Consider the following 16,512-nt stretch of genomic DNA (forward strand, 5'->3'; position numbering starts at 1 on the left):
AGCACTTCCACCTGTCTATTTGTGGCTTCATAGGCTCTGGAAATGTCTACAGCCTGTGATATTGTGATCATATCCTTTCTGATTAATCCTTTTTTGAAATTTATGAATCCACATGAGCTGACCGAGCAGTTTTTCATCCATGTTCTGAAATGTACAGTCTATGGCTGCATGCTTCAGTCTTGTTAAGAAATTGTCAACAAACTCAGCTGATTCTTGCCTCCATATGAAATCCATATTGATAAATCTGGAGATTTGACTTTGGCTCGAGATGTGTGCTGAATTTTTCCAAAACCTTTCTCTGGGTTTCTGCTATAAGCTTCATTCAACTCCCAGTTATTAAACAAAGTTAACCCTTTCACTCCTGCCCACAACATATATATAGATGACTCTTCCCTCTTCATTAGTACCTTTTAGAAAGCTGCTGTATGCTAGTTCACACTTTTAGCTTAGGCTTAAATGCCTCTATAACACCACCAGCCCCCAGTTCATTCTGGGCTGGAGGTGTGTGTACATTTCTGTAGTGGTGGCCATTTCACTTACACACTATTCACTCAGATTTTCTCTCTCTGGCACTAACAGGATGACTTTCAACCTAATTCAGAATTTGATTTGTTTAGAATATATGGGTTTTCAACTCACTCCGCTGCCACCATGTTATGTCTTCCAGCTCCCATAAGTTAGAAATAATCACACTTTAGATTCAAAATGCTGGAGCTCTATTAAGTAAGACCATAAGACATAGGAGCAGAATTAGGCCACTTGGCCCATCGAGTCTGCTCCGCCATTCAATCATGGCTGATTTTTTTCTCATTCCCATTCTCCTGCCTTTTCCCCATAATCCCTGGTCCCCTTATTAATCAAGAACCTATCTATCTCTGTCTTAAAGACACTCAATGACCTGGCCTCCACAGCCTTCTGTGGCAAAAAGTTCCACAGATTCACCACTCTCTGGCTGAAGAAATTTCTCCTCATCTCTGTTTTAAAGGATCGTATCTTTAGCCTGAGGTTGTGCCCTCTGGTTCCAGTTTTTCCTACTAGTGGAAACATCCTCTCCACATCCACTCAATCCAGGCCTCGCAGTATCCTGTAAGTTTCAATAAGATCCCTCCTCATCTTTCTAAAGTCCAACGAGTACAGACCCAGAGTCCTCAACCGTTCCTCATACGACAAGCTCTTCATTCCAGGGATCATTCTTGTGAACCTCCTCTGGAGGCTCTGGAGTGCATTTCTTTCAGCTCTCCATGTAGCTGGTAAACTAATAGGTTGGTACATTGTTGCTTGGCACATGGCTCCAATGCAGCCATAACATGTGGCACCCTGGATGCATGTTCTCATCACAATTATTTCCTATTTCTTTGCAAATAATGCAGCGATATAAGAGGAATCTGTTCTTCACCTAATTTCACTGCACTAGATATATGGAGAATAGTGCTATTTCACTCTAGGTTCTCTTAATTTGTCTTTGGTTTCCGATGAGAGAGAGAGACATGGAGTCAGTTTCTTTGACTCATTTTCCATTTTAGGCTTTGCAACATTATTTATTACATTAATGGTGTCGCTTTTAAAAGCTCCTGGCCATGCAATTTCACCCCCATGGAAGACTGCCAAAAAAATAAGAGCGTACAGGCTAAGGTCTGTGTCACAATGCTGAAAAAGTTATGATAACATTGGGTGGAATTTTCCCATCCCGCTTACCACAGGAATTGTCGCAGACGGGGGCAAACCACGCAAAGGTCTGTTGACCTCGGACGGGAATTGCCGGCCTTGGGGTGAGTGCGGCCGGAAAATCACGGCCATTGTATTCAATTGTCATTAAATCGCACAAAAAATTCCAAATGATAGAGTATTATGCTGCACTTTAAATGCAGAATGCTAAGTGTGCTTTGAATGCGTGCAGCATGACTTATCTTCACATAGTAATTGATCTCAAAATGCTACCTAATTTACAGTTTCTACCTCCCTAGTCATGTATTGTTGACATATTCTACATAATTTATTCTGAAGATGAATTACAATTAAGCTAATTTGCTCAAAAGCAACCTCCTCAGATTTGTCAGAAAACAAATTGACTTGTGTGTCTCAATTGAAAATGCGAATCTCCCACCTGTATTGCAGGAGTTAGGAATGCTAACATTAACTTATTAAATGTGGGAGTTTTGTTTACATTCTGCAGATTAATCTATTCAACATTGCAAATGAAGGAGCTTCATGCATTTGACTGTTGTGCAAACAGAAATACTTCTCATCTGTGTTACGAACCAAATCAAATTTTGGTCTCTTGCGCATTTCCAAATGTACTGGCTGCAGCATTGTTTGGGGGGGCGGGTGGAGGGAGGGGAGGCTATGCCTTCAGTTGCCTATGCCTAGAATCTGCTCCTCCCTAAATCTCACTGCCTCTCTATTTTCCTTCCCACCACCCCCACTTCAAGATGCTCCTCAAAGTCTACCTCTTTGACAAAGTTTTGGGCCAATCTGCCTAACATCATTAGGGGTGGCACGGTGGTTAGCACTTGCTGCCTCACAGTGCCAGGGACCCGGGTTCAATTGCAGCCTTGAGTGACAATCTGTGTGGAGTTTGCACATTCTCCCCGTGTCTGCGTGGTTTTCCTCCGGGTGCTCCAGTTTCCTCCCATGCTGAAAGATATACAGGGTAGGTAGATTGGCCATGCTAAATTACACCTTAATGTGTAGGTTAGGGGGATTAGCGGGGTAAATATCTGGGGTTATGGGGATGGGGCCTAGGTAAAATGCTGTCAGAGAATATGCGCAGACTCGACGGGTCAAATGGTCTTCTTTTGCACTGTAGGGGGTCTACAATATCTCCTTATGCAAATTGGTATCAAATTTTGTTTCATAACCTTCTGCGAAGAATCTTGGTGGTTTGCTATATTTCATTTTACGTTAAATAAATCGTACTTATAGCTAAGATATTCGTAATCTGTGCTGTATTTAAAAAAAATAAAATGACCAAGTAAAGTACAATGATTTAATTGCGGTTAGCTGAATTATTTCCTTTCTAGGTCAAGTACTGGTCACCACCACAGCTATTTGTCAAGTTGTAGCAGCGGAAGACTTTCATTGTCTATCTGGCTATGTCATGTGTTATTGTGATAACATTGTAATTCTCATTTTGTACCCATTGAAATACTTGGACTGCGTACAGCCTTTGGATTGTATCACTTAAGTACTTGTACAAAATAATTAATTGGTGAAATAAAAGACACCCTTCAATGACCATTTTATTTTGCTCAACCTTTTTCAAATATATTTTGAGAATTCTATACTCATTTGTTTATTTATTATTGTCACAGTAACTTTCATTGCAGTGTTAATGTAAGCCTACTTGCGACACTAATAAATGAACTTAACAATTGGCTTTTATTGTCTTATACCTTAAGATTCTATTGCATCTCAGAATATGAGATTGATAATCCTATGCTAGATGCATGACTTTGTAGGGTAGGATTTTGTCTTCATCACCTGGATGGGAAATGTAGGAGATTGGAATGAAATGAATATTGGGCCAGTTTTATAAAGTCAGGAGATCCGCCATACTGCTCAAGGCTGTGAAGAAACAAGGTTATATTACCAAATAGGTTTGGTACAGTTTCCAGCTTGGCTCTTTGAGTTTATTGTGCATATTTTTAAACTTTTGGCGGCACGGTGGCACAGTGGTGAGCACTGCTGTCTCACAGCGCAGGGACCCGGGTTCGATTCCGGCTTTGGTGACTGTCTGTGTGGAGTTTGCACATTCTCTCCATGTCTGTGTGGGTTTCCTCCGGATGCTTTGGTTTCCTCCCACAGTCCAAAGATGTGCGGGTTAGGTGGATTGGCCATGCTAAATTGCCCCTCAGTGTCAGGGGGACTAGCTAGGGTAAGTGCATGGGGTTACGGGAATAGGGTCTTGGTGTGATTGTGGTCGGTGCAGATTCGATGGGCCGAATGGCCTCCTTCAGCACTGTAGGGATTCTATGATCCTATGTTAGTCTACATATTCAGATAGAATTAATCGTTCTTATCCTGGTCAAGCCTCAATGCGGATGCATTACAGATGAGATGATAGAATCAGTTTTGTTAGTAAGGTGTATTCTTTGGCTTGCTTTATTATTTTGACACATCATGAATCATGTTCAGTTCTGTTACTCTCATAATTTGAAGTACTGCTGAAAGGTTCGTTGCATTGTAAATTGAACCTGAATGCCTATCAAGCGTTAACAGTGAACTAAATCTGAAGTTAATTTTGAGAGTTGGAAGTGTTATTGTCGCCTTTGAAATGAGCTGAATGAATGAATATTTTGGTTTTCAAGAATGAGCTGGAACAGTTTTATAACACAGCTCAACAGCTGCTTTTCTGAGCACTCTCAATAAAGCTTGTTCTAACCCGAAAGGACCTTGAAGGTTTTCCATTATAGAAGAACTGCAGTCAGCACAAGTGTGGATCTCCCACCAGTGTTGGCACCTGAGAAAAATAGGATGAACACACTGATCCAGCAATGTCAAAAGTGAGCAATGTTCAAAAATTGCACTGAGAACAATAGTGTTGTTTCTCCAATCCATGTTTCCTTCACATGTACCACCCTGTTGTGAGAATGAGAGAGGTGAAAAAACCTTTACAAGATTACCAACTCATTTTGACAGGAACAGAGACCTATATTTTGGAGGAACCTTGTAAATTGTTGCTGGATTCACTTGATCTGCCTTTGTCTACCACCTGATGTGCTACATGTAAATATTAACAGGGCGCCTGGCCAATATGGTGTTCCTCTCTGAGAGATGGAAGCACAAGATATAAACTTCCTTTAGGACAGTAAGATTGCAGCTTTAGAACCTGGATTCATAGTACTGAGAATCCAAATTGTGAGATAGAAACCGGAAAATTTCCCCTCCAAGGTCAACGGACAGTTCCATGGTCCGCTCCGCACCCACTACACTTCCCGTGGTGGGCGGAGAGGGATAGATCACCCCGTCACATGTTTATTATCATCCATGGATGCGCCCAAAGAACTAGAAATTAATTTACTCTGGCAATAATTGTTCCTTTTCAATTAAGTGACTTCTCAAACATTTCTGACACGGAAGGAATCCATTAACAATTCATTGTTACGCACTCATTTTGTTTTTGCTGATATTTTATCCTAAAGTAGGTCAAAACTGAGAACAGATGGAACCCTTTGTTAGCATGGCTCAACACACTTTTTGGGGTGAAGGTGGATTGGGTAATGCAATGGATTAGACATTGCCTTTTCAGCTCCAAGACCTAAACCTGAGCTTCATTCCAGCATAGATTGATGGGTCATAATCTCCCTCTTACATGTTGATCATAAGGGCACAAAACTGAACAGATCTGAGTTATTCGATTTCCAATGGCCATGAATCCCCATTACAACATTGACCCTAATTCAGCACCAATTGCCACTATACTAGCAATGTCACTTAAGAAACTCAATATGGCTGGTGCAAGGAATGTAAAACTAATAACTGTGTGAGATGATTTTCATGAGGTGGAGGTTGGAGAAGCGTAAGAGAACTTTACTCTGCATCCAATAATGTCACATCCATCCTGGAGTTGCTTGAAGCAGGCACTGGAAGCCTTCAGTATTAAGTTTTGTAACATCCCTCACTTTGATGAGTATGAGGAAAAATAAAGACTTGACTGTCGCAATAATGGAAGAAAATTATTGTAGTAACTCCAGTGAACCAGATAAAAGAGATTAAACCGTTTATTCACATAATCAACACACAACTTGTACAAGTATTGATTAACTAATATTACGAGCTGGCTACATAAGAAAGATATTGGCTTTGATGCATCACGATTAGGGGGAAAAAGTGTTAACACTTTGAAAGGAAATGCCAGAATAAAGATTTCTCTTTCCGTACACTCTTAGGTTTCTACGCCTGCTTGATTGGGGCTCAGCCTACCAGTTTGCGTGCACATGATGTATTTGTGGATGTCAAGCATCATAATTTCCCTATTGACAAGGTCTTCATAGCTGTTTATCTTCAGCCTTCATTGACAGTTTCAGTTCGAGCACGTTCTCTGTCTCCAGCTCATGCTGTGGCGATCAATGCACAGCTACAGCTGGTTGAAGGGGACCAAATCCATAGAAGAGTTGATTTGGTTCCATTTTACCAGCTTTAGCAAAGCATTTGACTCAGGAAAGGGGCAGCTGTTTATCTGAAATATCGATTTGTCAATTAAAAGAAAAAAACATTCCACATTCGATGCAAGAGTGTAATCGGGTTATCACATCTCAATCACCATACAACCAGCCACTTGCAAAGTCCACTGCCACACAGAATGGTATTGTACTTACCAACAACTCCAGCATAGATGTGGGCGGCATGGTGGTTAGCACTGTGGCCTCACAGCGCCAGGGGCCCGGATTCATTTCCAGCCTCGGGTCAGTGTCTGTGTGGAGTTCGCACGTTCTCCCAGTCTTCCGGGTGGTTCCGGTTTCCTTCCACAATCCAAAGATGTGAGGGTTAGGTGGATCATCCATGCCAAACTGACCCTTAGGGCTGAATTTTACCATCCCGTCCGAAACGAGAATTGTAACGGGCGGGGACACTGACCATGCAAAGGTCTGATGACCTCGGGCGGGATTTTCCGGCCTTGGGGCGAATGAGGCCGTAAAATTCTGTCCTAAGTGTCAGGGGGATTAGCAGGGTATATAGATGGGGTTACGGAGATAGGGCCTGGGTGGGATTGTTGTTGGTGATGGCTCAATGGGCCAGATGGCCTGCTACTGCACTGTAGGGATTCTATGATTCTATGAACTGCACTGGTAAAATTCCAGCCACATCAATCTTTCATTGCTATTTTCGGTGTCCATTTACTGTACCCGGTTCGCTAAGAATTGACTGATCTACAGCTTACTTTTGGCAGAAAATTATTTCTCATGTGAAAGTTTAAGAACAGAAGTTAATGTCTCCTAGAAATTTGGCACTTTTGGCTTCTTCAGGGTTTCCTAGTTGTGAGCAGAAAAAAAAAGGAATAACATTAAAAGCAAAGGTGGTTATTGTTTACTGCAGGTCAGTCTGCAATCTCTATGGCAGCACCATTCCATAACAGGCACCATCTTTTAAGTTGTATATCTCAGATGAATGTAAGGCCCACATTGTATCATAAGGACAAATCAGCACTGAAACACCTGTCAATCAAGAAGTAGCAAAACGTACATTCAGTTAACATGAACTTCCTTGTGCTGGACAGGGACACTGGGTGGGATTTTACAGCCTTGCTTGACCCGAGATCGGAAAATCTCGCTCGAGGTCAAAGGACCTTCCCATTGTCCTGTTCCCGTGGCGGGGCGGTAAAATTCCGGCGGACTGTCTCTCTTCTGCCGACTCAAGAAATTAACAGAAAATTGTAAGAAACGTGCAAAAGTTAGGACAGGCATAGTGGAATAAAATGAACAGTTAAATGGAGGAAATTAATTAGTACAATGCAGGAAAAAGGTGACATCCAGAAACAGACATATAGCAAAATATAGCCAAGTGGCAATTAATCAGGAAATGTATATGGGTAATTCTTATATGATCTGTGCAATTATCAAAACGAAACACATGATGCTGTGCTACTAATGCACATTCTGCTATTGAACTGTAACTATCTACTCGTGGCACAATACCTTTTGCTTTCATGATGTTCCAGAATAAACATGCAAAACTCAGCAGTAAGCTCAAATAAACACATTCTACGGTTACCGCAGGGCAGTGGGAAAAAGAAGCACTGGATTTACTTGGATCTCCAGTATAATCCTGGACAGGAGAATGGTTTGATAGAGGATAATGAGCAGGATTTGGTCTAGTCAACTCTGATGACAGATAGATACGTCAGCTATGTATCAGGCAAGCTCCAGTCTGTATCCCTTTAACCGCTGCAGCAATGATGAGCGAGCGGCCTGGACGGGAGTTGGGAAAATTCCCAGCTCAATCCTCTACTTGTCCCAGGAGAAAGTACGGGCAAGGGCATAATTATAATTGTGAGGGGTGGCTGCTGCACGCTGGAGTCAGTCCAGCCACTCTGGCAAAGATGTCTGAAGCAGCCACAGGGGCTGGTGGGTTCAAAGGCAAACTGCTTAAAAGACCTGTCTCAGTGTATTGTCCCAGTTAAAATAAGTATGCAAGTCATCCTGACTCCTCAAACCCTGCCGTACTGTGGGTCTACCTACACCACGTGGACTGCAGTGATTCAAGAAGGCAGCTCACCATCACCACCTCAGTGGCAATTAGGGTTGAGCAACTAATTCTGACCTAGCCAGCAATGCTCACATCCCAAGAAAGAATAGAAAAACACTCCATGCCCCATCCTTGCCACCTCATGTCCCCCTACCCAATCCCGAACAGGATATCTGCACTCTCAAAACTGCCTCACTACATAAATAAAAATAAGATACTGCGGATGCTAGAATCTGAATCAAAAACAGAAAATGTTGGAAAATCTTAGCAGGTCTGACAGCATCTGTGGGGAGAGACGAGAGCCAACGTTTCGAGTCTAGATAACCCTCTGTCAGAGCTCTGATGAAGAGTCATCTAGACTCGAAACGTTGGCTCTATTCCCTCCCCACAGATGCAGTCAGACCTAGTGAGATTTTCTAGCATTTTCTGTTTTTGCCTCATTACATGTTCTTGGCTGAGAGCCCAGACATCCATAAGAATGCTAAAACATACACCAGCTCCAGAGAAAACACTGTTTGATTGACAGCTCTGGTTCTTTGATCTCTTTGTGTCAATTTCACAACGTTCATTTACACAAGATAAAGAGATTTAGGTTGCTTGCAAGTGTTGATACTTAAATGGTCTGGGTGATTGACACTTTTATTGGGCTGTAGTAAAAACAAGTTATTTTTTAAGAATCTAGAAAATTATCAATGAATTACTTTTTAAAAAGTTTTGTTTTACTGTCACTATAGGATTCATTGATTTTGAACAGCGTATAAGTGGGTGAATGGCCATGGAAGTGTGATAGCCTGTCATGGGGGCACGAGGGGCAGTAGGTGTTGTTAGAGGGGTGGGGGGGGGGGGGGGGGCATGCCATCACACGTGGAGCATAAAAAGGACCTTGTGAGATCATGTTTTAAAAGATCCCCTTGATTCACAACACGTCTTAGATGCTATGAACCATGACTCATTGAAAATCTGGCCCAACTCAGTGGAAGTTGCAGAGGACGGGATCATGTCTTTTTCAGTAATGGAGCCAGCCTGGTCAGGGGTTCAGGGTACATGACCCGTACCAGCCCATAGGCTTAAAAGGCACTCCCAAAAATCGGAAACAACAGATTCTGGGTCCGGTATCTCAGAATCAGGACATTTTGAAAGGGCGCTTGAATGATCCCAACTCGGTGAAAATCAAGGCTTGGACATTGAAATAAGGAAGCGTCAAGCACAAAGAGAATGAAGGCTTTAGAAATGGATGAGAGAGTGGATGGAATAAATCAACAATTTGGTGAATCAAAAGCCAAAAGCCAGCAATTCGAAGTTTGAAAGTGCAGTCAGGAGAAACCTAGAGAGTTCTTTTTCCTGGATACAGAAGAAAATTGAGTTGGAAGAGGCTAGGATGGAATGGTGTCTCATTGTGAATGAGGGCTTCTTGCTTACAGGAGTTTGTTCAAATTGTTCATTTAAAGAATTGATTAACTTGATAAATGAACTTAACTTGCAAGAACTTTCCAGACCCCCACCCCCTCCTCCTGCTGGGGGTTCTTCGCAGAGGGGCTGGTGGAGCATTGAAATCTCCATTCGCATCGGCAGGACTGGTGTAAAGGGCTGGAAAATTCCAGACAATTATATTTTTATTTTCATAGATCAATAAATTTGCTCTGTTGATTTTAAGTATCATTCTCAGTTAAATATATCTGATTTCAGATAGATTCGTTTCAGAAAGAATACAATGATGCAAGCCATGATATGTTTCCGTGATTAACTGGAACTTTGACAAGTATAATTAAAACCTATTTGTGACAATTGTGCAAAGCGAAAAACAGCAGCTCACTGAAATTGAAAAATCAAGGGATTATTTTTTAGTAATGTTCCACCAACTTAACAACATTTAATGCATTTGAACAATTTAAAGATCTCTACATCAGAAGGTGCCCTTTTCACTTGCTGAAACATTGCTGAGAAATAAAATACCTGATATTCACACGTATTTTTCACATTAACTTTACTCAAGTTGAAGCTACAAATGTATGAAATATTGATAAATAGATAGAAAGTTACCGTAAATATGGTTTAAAATGTTCCAATAATTCACAATGTTCCTAACAGTTTTGAGCCAAAAATGTAACACGGGTTTCTATTTAAATACAGATCAACAGTGCACATTGGATTATCCAATAACAGTCATCTAAGCTGTCTATTTAATTTTGTGTTTCAAAACTAGTCTCCATCTTTACAGGTGCTGTCATTTCATGATGTTTAAAACTGAGGCAATTCTCCATACTCATGGGAACCGCAGCTAATGTTTGTCCCAGTCATTTCAGGCAATAGTGCCCTTCTATTCCAGTTGCTAATCCCTCTTCTCGTTAGTTAAAATCCAACTGGTAAATTGGAATAGCGCTGTTCCTTATAAAGAGGGCAGCAATATGCAGGATGCCAACATTTCTGGAAACTATTAATCAAGCAGCGCTGTTCATGAATTAGGGCGGCACGGTGGTACAGTGGTTAGCACTGCTGCCTCATAGTGCCAGGGATCTGGGTTCGATTTCATCCTAGGGTGACTGTATGGAGTTTGCATGTTCTCCTTGTGTCTGCATAGGGTTCCTCCGGGTGCTCCGGTTTCCATCCGTGGTCCAAAGATGTGCAGGTTAGGTGGATTGGCCATGCTAACTTGCCCCTTAGTGCTGCCAAGATGTGTAAGTTAGGTGAATTAGCCATGGTAAATGCGCGGAGTTACGGGGATAGTGGGGGGTGGGCCTGAGTAAGATGCATTTTCAGAGAGACGGCACAAACTGGATGTACAAAATGACCTCCTTCTGCACTGTACGGATTCAAATTAAGTATATCAAATGTTACCTTCCTGGTTTTCTGAGTCACATCTATTTGTATATTTTGGCATTTACTGTTATTTATAACAATACTTAACAAAGGATATATTGCTTTGTATAACTCAAGTGTGTGTAGTTTGAAACTTGTGTTAGGAATACTTGTGCAATTTATTTCTACACAATGGGTATATCAATTACTTGGATAATGGATAAGCTACAATTAATAATATGGGATGTTGCTTATCTTTAGGTTTATTAAGAAATATTTAACAACACTGAAACAGGAATAAAGGACACGTGGACATTTGTGACCATTACCAGAATGATACCAGAGATGAGGGATTTATAAAGATCAGGGAAGCTGTGATTGTTCTCCTTAGAGTAGAGAACATTAAGGGGGATTTAACAGACTTGTTCAAAATGATTAGGAGTTTTGGAATGGTAAATAAGGAGAAATTATTTCCACTGACAGGGTGGGGCAAAAGCAAAAGGACACAGATTTAACAAAAGAAGCAAGGGAATGATGAGGAGAAAGTTCTTTTTGTAAGTTATGATCTGGAGTGGGCTGCCTATAGGAAGGTGGAAGTGCAGCAAATAGTAACTTTCAAAGGGGAACCGGATATAACCTTGAAAGTAACAATGGGAAACAAGTGAAGGTCAGACTAACTGGATGGTTCCATCCGAGAGCCAGTTGGTAAAATGGGCCAAGTGGCCTCCTTCTGTGCTGTAAGACACGTCGGCCGAAATCTTAGCCCGTGAACAGAGATTTGGCTGGACGCCAAATTCTCCATCCTCGCTGCAGCGGGAGTGGGGAGTGAACGGCCGGTAAGATAGTGCCCGTCAACTTTCAAAAGCTTCTTGGTAAATTTTACAATTGTAAGGCTGTCAAAAAAAAATTCAATAAAGGAAAAATAACAATATTAAAATTTGACAGATGAATTGCTCCTAAATAAGATTTCTCTGTCATAATTTAAAGTTACTTTTCAATTTTGCATGTTTTTGCATGTGAGTTTTCCACTGAAACTTTGCCGGTCTGTGATTTATTAACCAATAATGCTTCCTCCCCGCCAGATTTTATTTGATTTTACTTGTGTGGCATCTGAAATGCAGCAAACCCTGATGTGTTTTATACTTCTTCTTGGCAAACTAAATGGATTCTTTCCTTGTGAGAAATGGATTTTAAACTGCTTCAAAATGGGCGGCACGGTAGCACAGTGGTTAGTACTGCTGCCTCACAGCGCCAGGGACCTGGGTTTGATTCCTGGCTTGGGTCACTGTCTGTGTGGAGTTTGCACGTTCTCCCCGTGTCTGCGTGGGTTTCCTCCGGGGGGTGCTCCGGTTTTCCTCCCACAGTCTGAAAGATGTGCTGGTTAGGTGCATTGACCCGAAGTGTGGCGACTAGGGGAATTTCACAGTAACTTCATTGCGGAGTTAATGTAAGCTGACTTGTGACTAATAAGTAACCTCTACTTTAAATGTATTGCAGTTTCATGTTGAAATATAAATGTCACTAATCATATTGTCCTTTATGGCTAACTAATTCTCAATTGGATGAAGCCTTTTGGTGACTAAAGTATGCCTGTCTTTATGGCACAGATTTCTAGTTATTCAATTTAAATGTATTTTATTTTAATTGTGGTAATAACTATTTTAGAATTCTGTTAAAATTCCACTTGAATTGTAGCCTTTTTATTTGTAGGCTATTCGCCGGTTAAAAGATAAGGTTCACTTTTGATGGAAAGAAATACAAAGGTGGAAGTGCTGGACAGTGCAGTGGCATGGTATCTTTTAACATATCTTTATTGTTACCCAGGAGTGGTGAGACACAAGTTTAAATTCTCCATGCCGTTCCACTCCTGGTTTCAGAATTAAACTGGAGGAAGATGCTGAATAAAAGCAAAAGAAGAAGTAAGGTTTATTTATTAGTCACAAGTACGGCTTACATTAACACTGCCATGAAGTTACTGTGAAATTCCCCTCGTCGCTACATTCTGGCACCTGTTCGGGTCAATGCACGTATAACCAGCACGTCTTTCAGACTGTGGGAGGAAAACCGGAGCACCCGGAGGAAACCCACACAAACACGGAAAGAACATGCAAACTTGGCACAGAGTGACCAAAGCCGGGAATTGAACCCAGGTCCCTGGCACTGTGAGGCAGCATTGCTAATCACTGTGCCACCGTGCCGTCCATGGAAGTGGGACAGGTGGCAATTACAGAATGAATCAACCTCTGGGGAGTGAAGAGAGTGAAATTGTCAGAGGTTGGGAGGCAGCTACTTGACTTCACGGCTACAGAATGGGTGAGAGCTTGAATTGATCTTTCCCAGTTATATTTCATTGAACAAGAGCAGGTCTCTCTGTTCTTATAGCGATTAAAGTATTCCTGCGTCCCACATTCATTTCTGTTAATGAGGGATGGAATCAGACTTCATAAGTTTCAGAAACTGACTTTGGTGACATTATTGAGTCTTATCGCTGCTTCATAAAAGCCGTTGCCATTAGTTACTGAAACTAATGTTTATATCTTAATGTTTAAATATTAACCCATCTTTCTCCTCCACCTGCTGTCTGCACTGCTGTGTATTTACAACATTTGCTGTTTTAGTTTCAGCTCCCGCTGTTAGAATCATAGAATCCCTACAGGCCCTGCAGTGCAGGCTCATTGAGTCTGCACCGACTCTTGCCCAGGCTTATCCCATAACTCTGTGTATTTACCCTGCTAATCCCCCTAACCTATATATCTTGGGACACTAAGGGGCAATTTAGTATGGCCAATCAATCTAACCTGCACATATTTGAACTGTGGGAGGAAACTGGAGCACCCAGAGGTAACCCACGCAGACACAGGGAGAATGATCAAGCACCCCACAGACAGTGACCCAAAGTAGGAATTGAACCTGAGTCCTTGGCACTGTGAGGCATCAGTGCTTGTCAATGTATTTTAGATTAGAACGTGTTAACTTAAAAAATAAAAATTACAACTAAAAAAACATTGTGAATTTGGATATTTTCTTTGAGATTAGACCTCAATAGTGGCATTATTTGTGACTTTAAATCTAGTAACTCTCCTAACAAGTTAATAGTGTAGTCAGCTCAAAAAAGTAAAGTTTATTTATTAGTCATAAGTAGACTTACATTAACACTGCAATGAAATAACTGTGAAAATCCCTTAGTTGCCACACTCCAGCACCTGTTCGGGTACACTAAGGGAGAATTTAGCATGGACAATGCATCTAACCAGCATATCTTTCGGACTGTGGGAGAAAACCAGAACATCCAGAGGAAATGCATGCAGACACAGGGAGAACGTGCAGACTCCGCATAGACAGTGACCCAAGCCGGGAATCAAACCTGGGATCCTGGCGCTGTGAGGCAGGGTCCCAGGTTTGTGCCACCAAGCCGCCCAAGCAAGTTGAAAATTATCTATCTGGAAGAGGACAGAAATGTGATGCGTTGGACTTTCTTCCTCAAGACATGTACCACTTAACTATTGTTAAAGGAAGCATTTGAGCATGAATATCATTTCGAATTATTGCCACCATTAATGAACATGTGATGACTCGAAGTGTTACTATCTTGTGTTAACCGTTACTGAAAATACTCTTGTGAATGTCTGGATGTGCTGTTGGATTGAAATTATACATTGTTTTAAAAGCTGCCGAGCTTTGATTCTTCAGGGTTTAAGGGGTTGAATCTGAACAATTAAGACACAAGAAGAACTTAATTTGAAAGATTTTTGCCTTCTTGTCTTTTATGTTACTTAATTTAGCTAAGAAAGAGTGTTTACTGCAAAATTCATTTTGCGCTACTGAAATGGACATTCTTTGTTAGTAAGGATTTTAAATCACAATTATTTCAACAGTTGGGATCCATAATTGCCATTATCAGTGCAAATCACAGCACAAAAATGTGAAACGAGTTCCCGCAGCTATTACTTTGAACATTTATTGAGCCATTGTGTTTAATTGAAGAAATTATTTTAACCTAATTGCATCACAAATAAAGTGTGAATTCACCTCTCAGAGTAAGTAATTGTACCAATTAACTGTTACATTCCAAGGTAACCCCTGCAGAATATTCAGCATTTCAGCTTTACACGCTAACTTCAATGTTTCATAATGACAAATGTGAAACCCTGTCATTTTTGAGGTCCTTCTTGATAAATACATTACTTCCTGTCTGCCAATATTTGTTACATGAAATTTTAATGCCTAAAAATTATCTAATTACTTAATGAATGCGGGGAAGTTCTTCACATCTGACATCAGGTCTCTTTTAACTCTGAATCAGCAACAGCACATTTGCTTTATTAATGTAATATGTGCTGAAAAAAAATTAATACAACCCAGAAACTTCTCACATGATAAATTTAATTATTTAACGAGGGAAGCTGTTCTGTTAAAATATTAATTATTCACTTAAAATCTCATTTGGAAAAAAAGTTGCTCACAACATTGAACCAAATCAATGAGAAAGAACGTTGGCGTCAGATGGTTTAAATGAGCATTCGCAACCGAAATGAGCAAGTACATTTACTTTCTGTTGCAACGGTGAATAGGGTTTCTCCTGCCAATTAGCCTGAATTCGACCATCAGAGAACACTTGAGGAGTTTAGCAGAACAAATGGAAAAGTTGCTACTTTAATGAAATGGAACTGGCCCATGAAAGAACAACATAAAAGGCTCAGTACTGCATCTAGTGTGCCCCAATTGACTGTGCGGGTGACTTTAATCACACAACCATGTACCTACCCACTGTGCTACCCAGCATCTAATTCCGACATATTAAAATAGAGAAAGAAACTTGTCAAAGTTTTCCATAAGTCCATTATCAAGATTTCACTGAACATATCTGAAATTTACAAAGTATTAAAAAGGATTTGTTACTGCTGTGAATGGCGCGCCAGTTTTGTTAGAGAAATTGTAATCATGCAGAATTTCATTCGGAAGTTGTAATTCTCTGTAATACCTGTTTATTCTATATAGGTTAACAATGACCACAGATAATGGAGTTTTTTTTTAGTTGCTAATGTGTGCTCTTTTAATGCATGCAGTCCTTAAAATATTGGATAGTTCCAGCCACTTTAAGATAAAGAAAATTGTCAGTATTTCAAATGCTGTTGGCTTAAGTGTGATAATTGACAGATAATGTGTGTATACGTATTACGTTTTGACAGATTTAAATTTGAGCCATGATGGTCGACAACAGGAATAGTTCAGATTTATCTTGCCCAGCTGTTCAGCTACCAATCACTGCACACTACTGCATTTGGATACCATGAAAAGCATCTCACTGTTCCATTACAGGGGCTGGTTAAGTAGGATTTCGGCTCAGAGGGCAGCTGAGAATGAGGACTATTTATATCAGCTGTCATGGCGTTCTTGGACACTTTAGGCTGCTGGGGTGCTTATTTAGACAACAGAGCACTTCCACGCGCTGCCCATATCAGGGCATGGTGAACTACTTGCTCAGACAGCAGAGCGTTTCATAAAACCTGCATCTGTTCGGAACGTCAATCA

The 16,512-nt window shown here is 40.9% G+C and overlaps 1 long non-coding RNA gene across 1 annotated transcript; it reads right to left on the reverse strand.

The window, feature by feature from the left end:
• Nucleotides 1–5,704: 5,704 nt before the first annotated feature.
• On the reverse strand, nucleotides 5,705–8,269 carry LOC144508322 (uncharacterized). The gene is made up of 2 exons (XR_013500259.1): nucleotides 6,318–8,269; nucleotides 5,705–6,178 (listed from the first exon to the last, which is right to left on the reverse strand). It is a non-coding gene; the product is annotated as an uncharacterized LOC144508322 (long non-coding RNA).
• Nucleotides 8,270–16,512: the final 8,243 nt, after the last annotated feature.

Source organism: Mustelus asterias, chromosome 20 (assembly GCF_964213995.1).
Source record: "Mustelus asterias chromosome 20, sMusAst1.hap1.1, whole genome shotgun sequence".
NCBI lineage: Eukaryota > Metazoa > Chordata > Chondrichthyes > Carcharhiniformes > Triakidae > Mustelus > Mustelus asterias.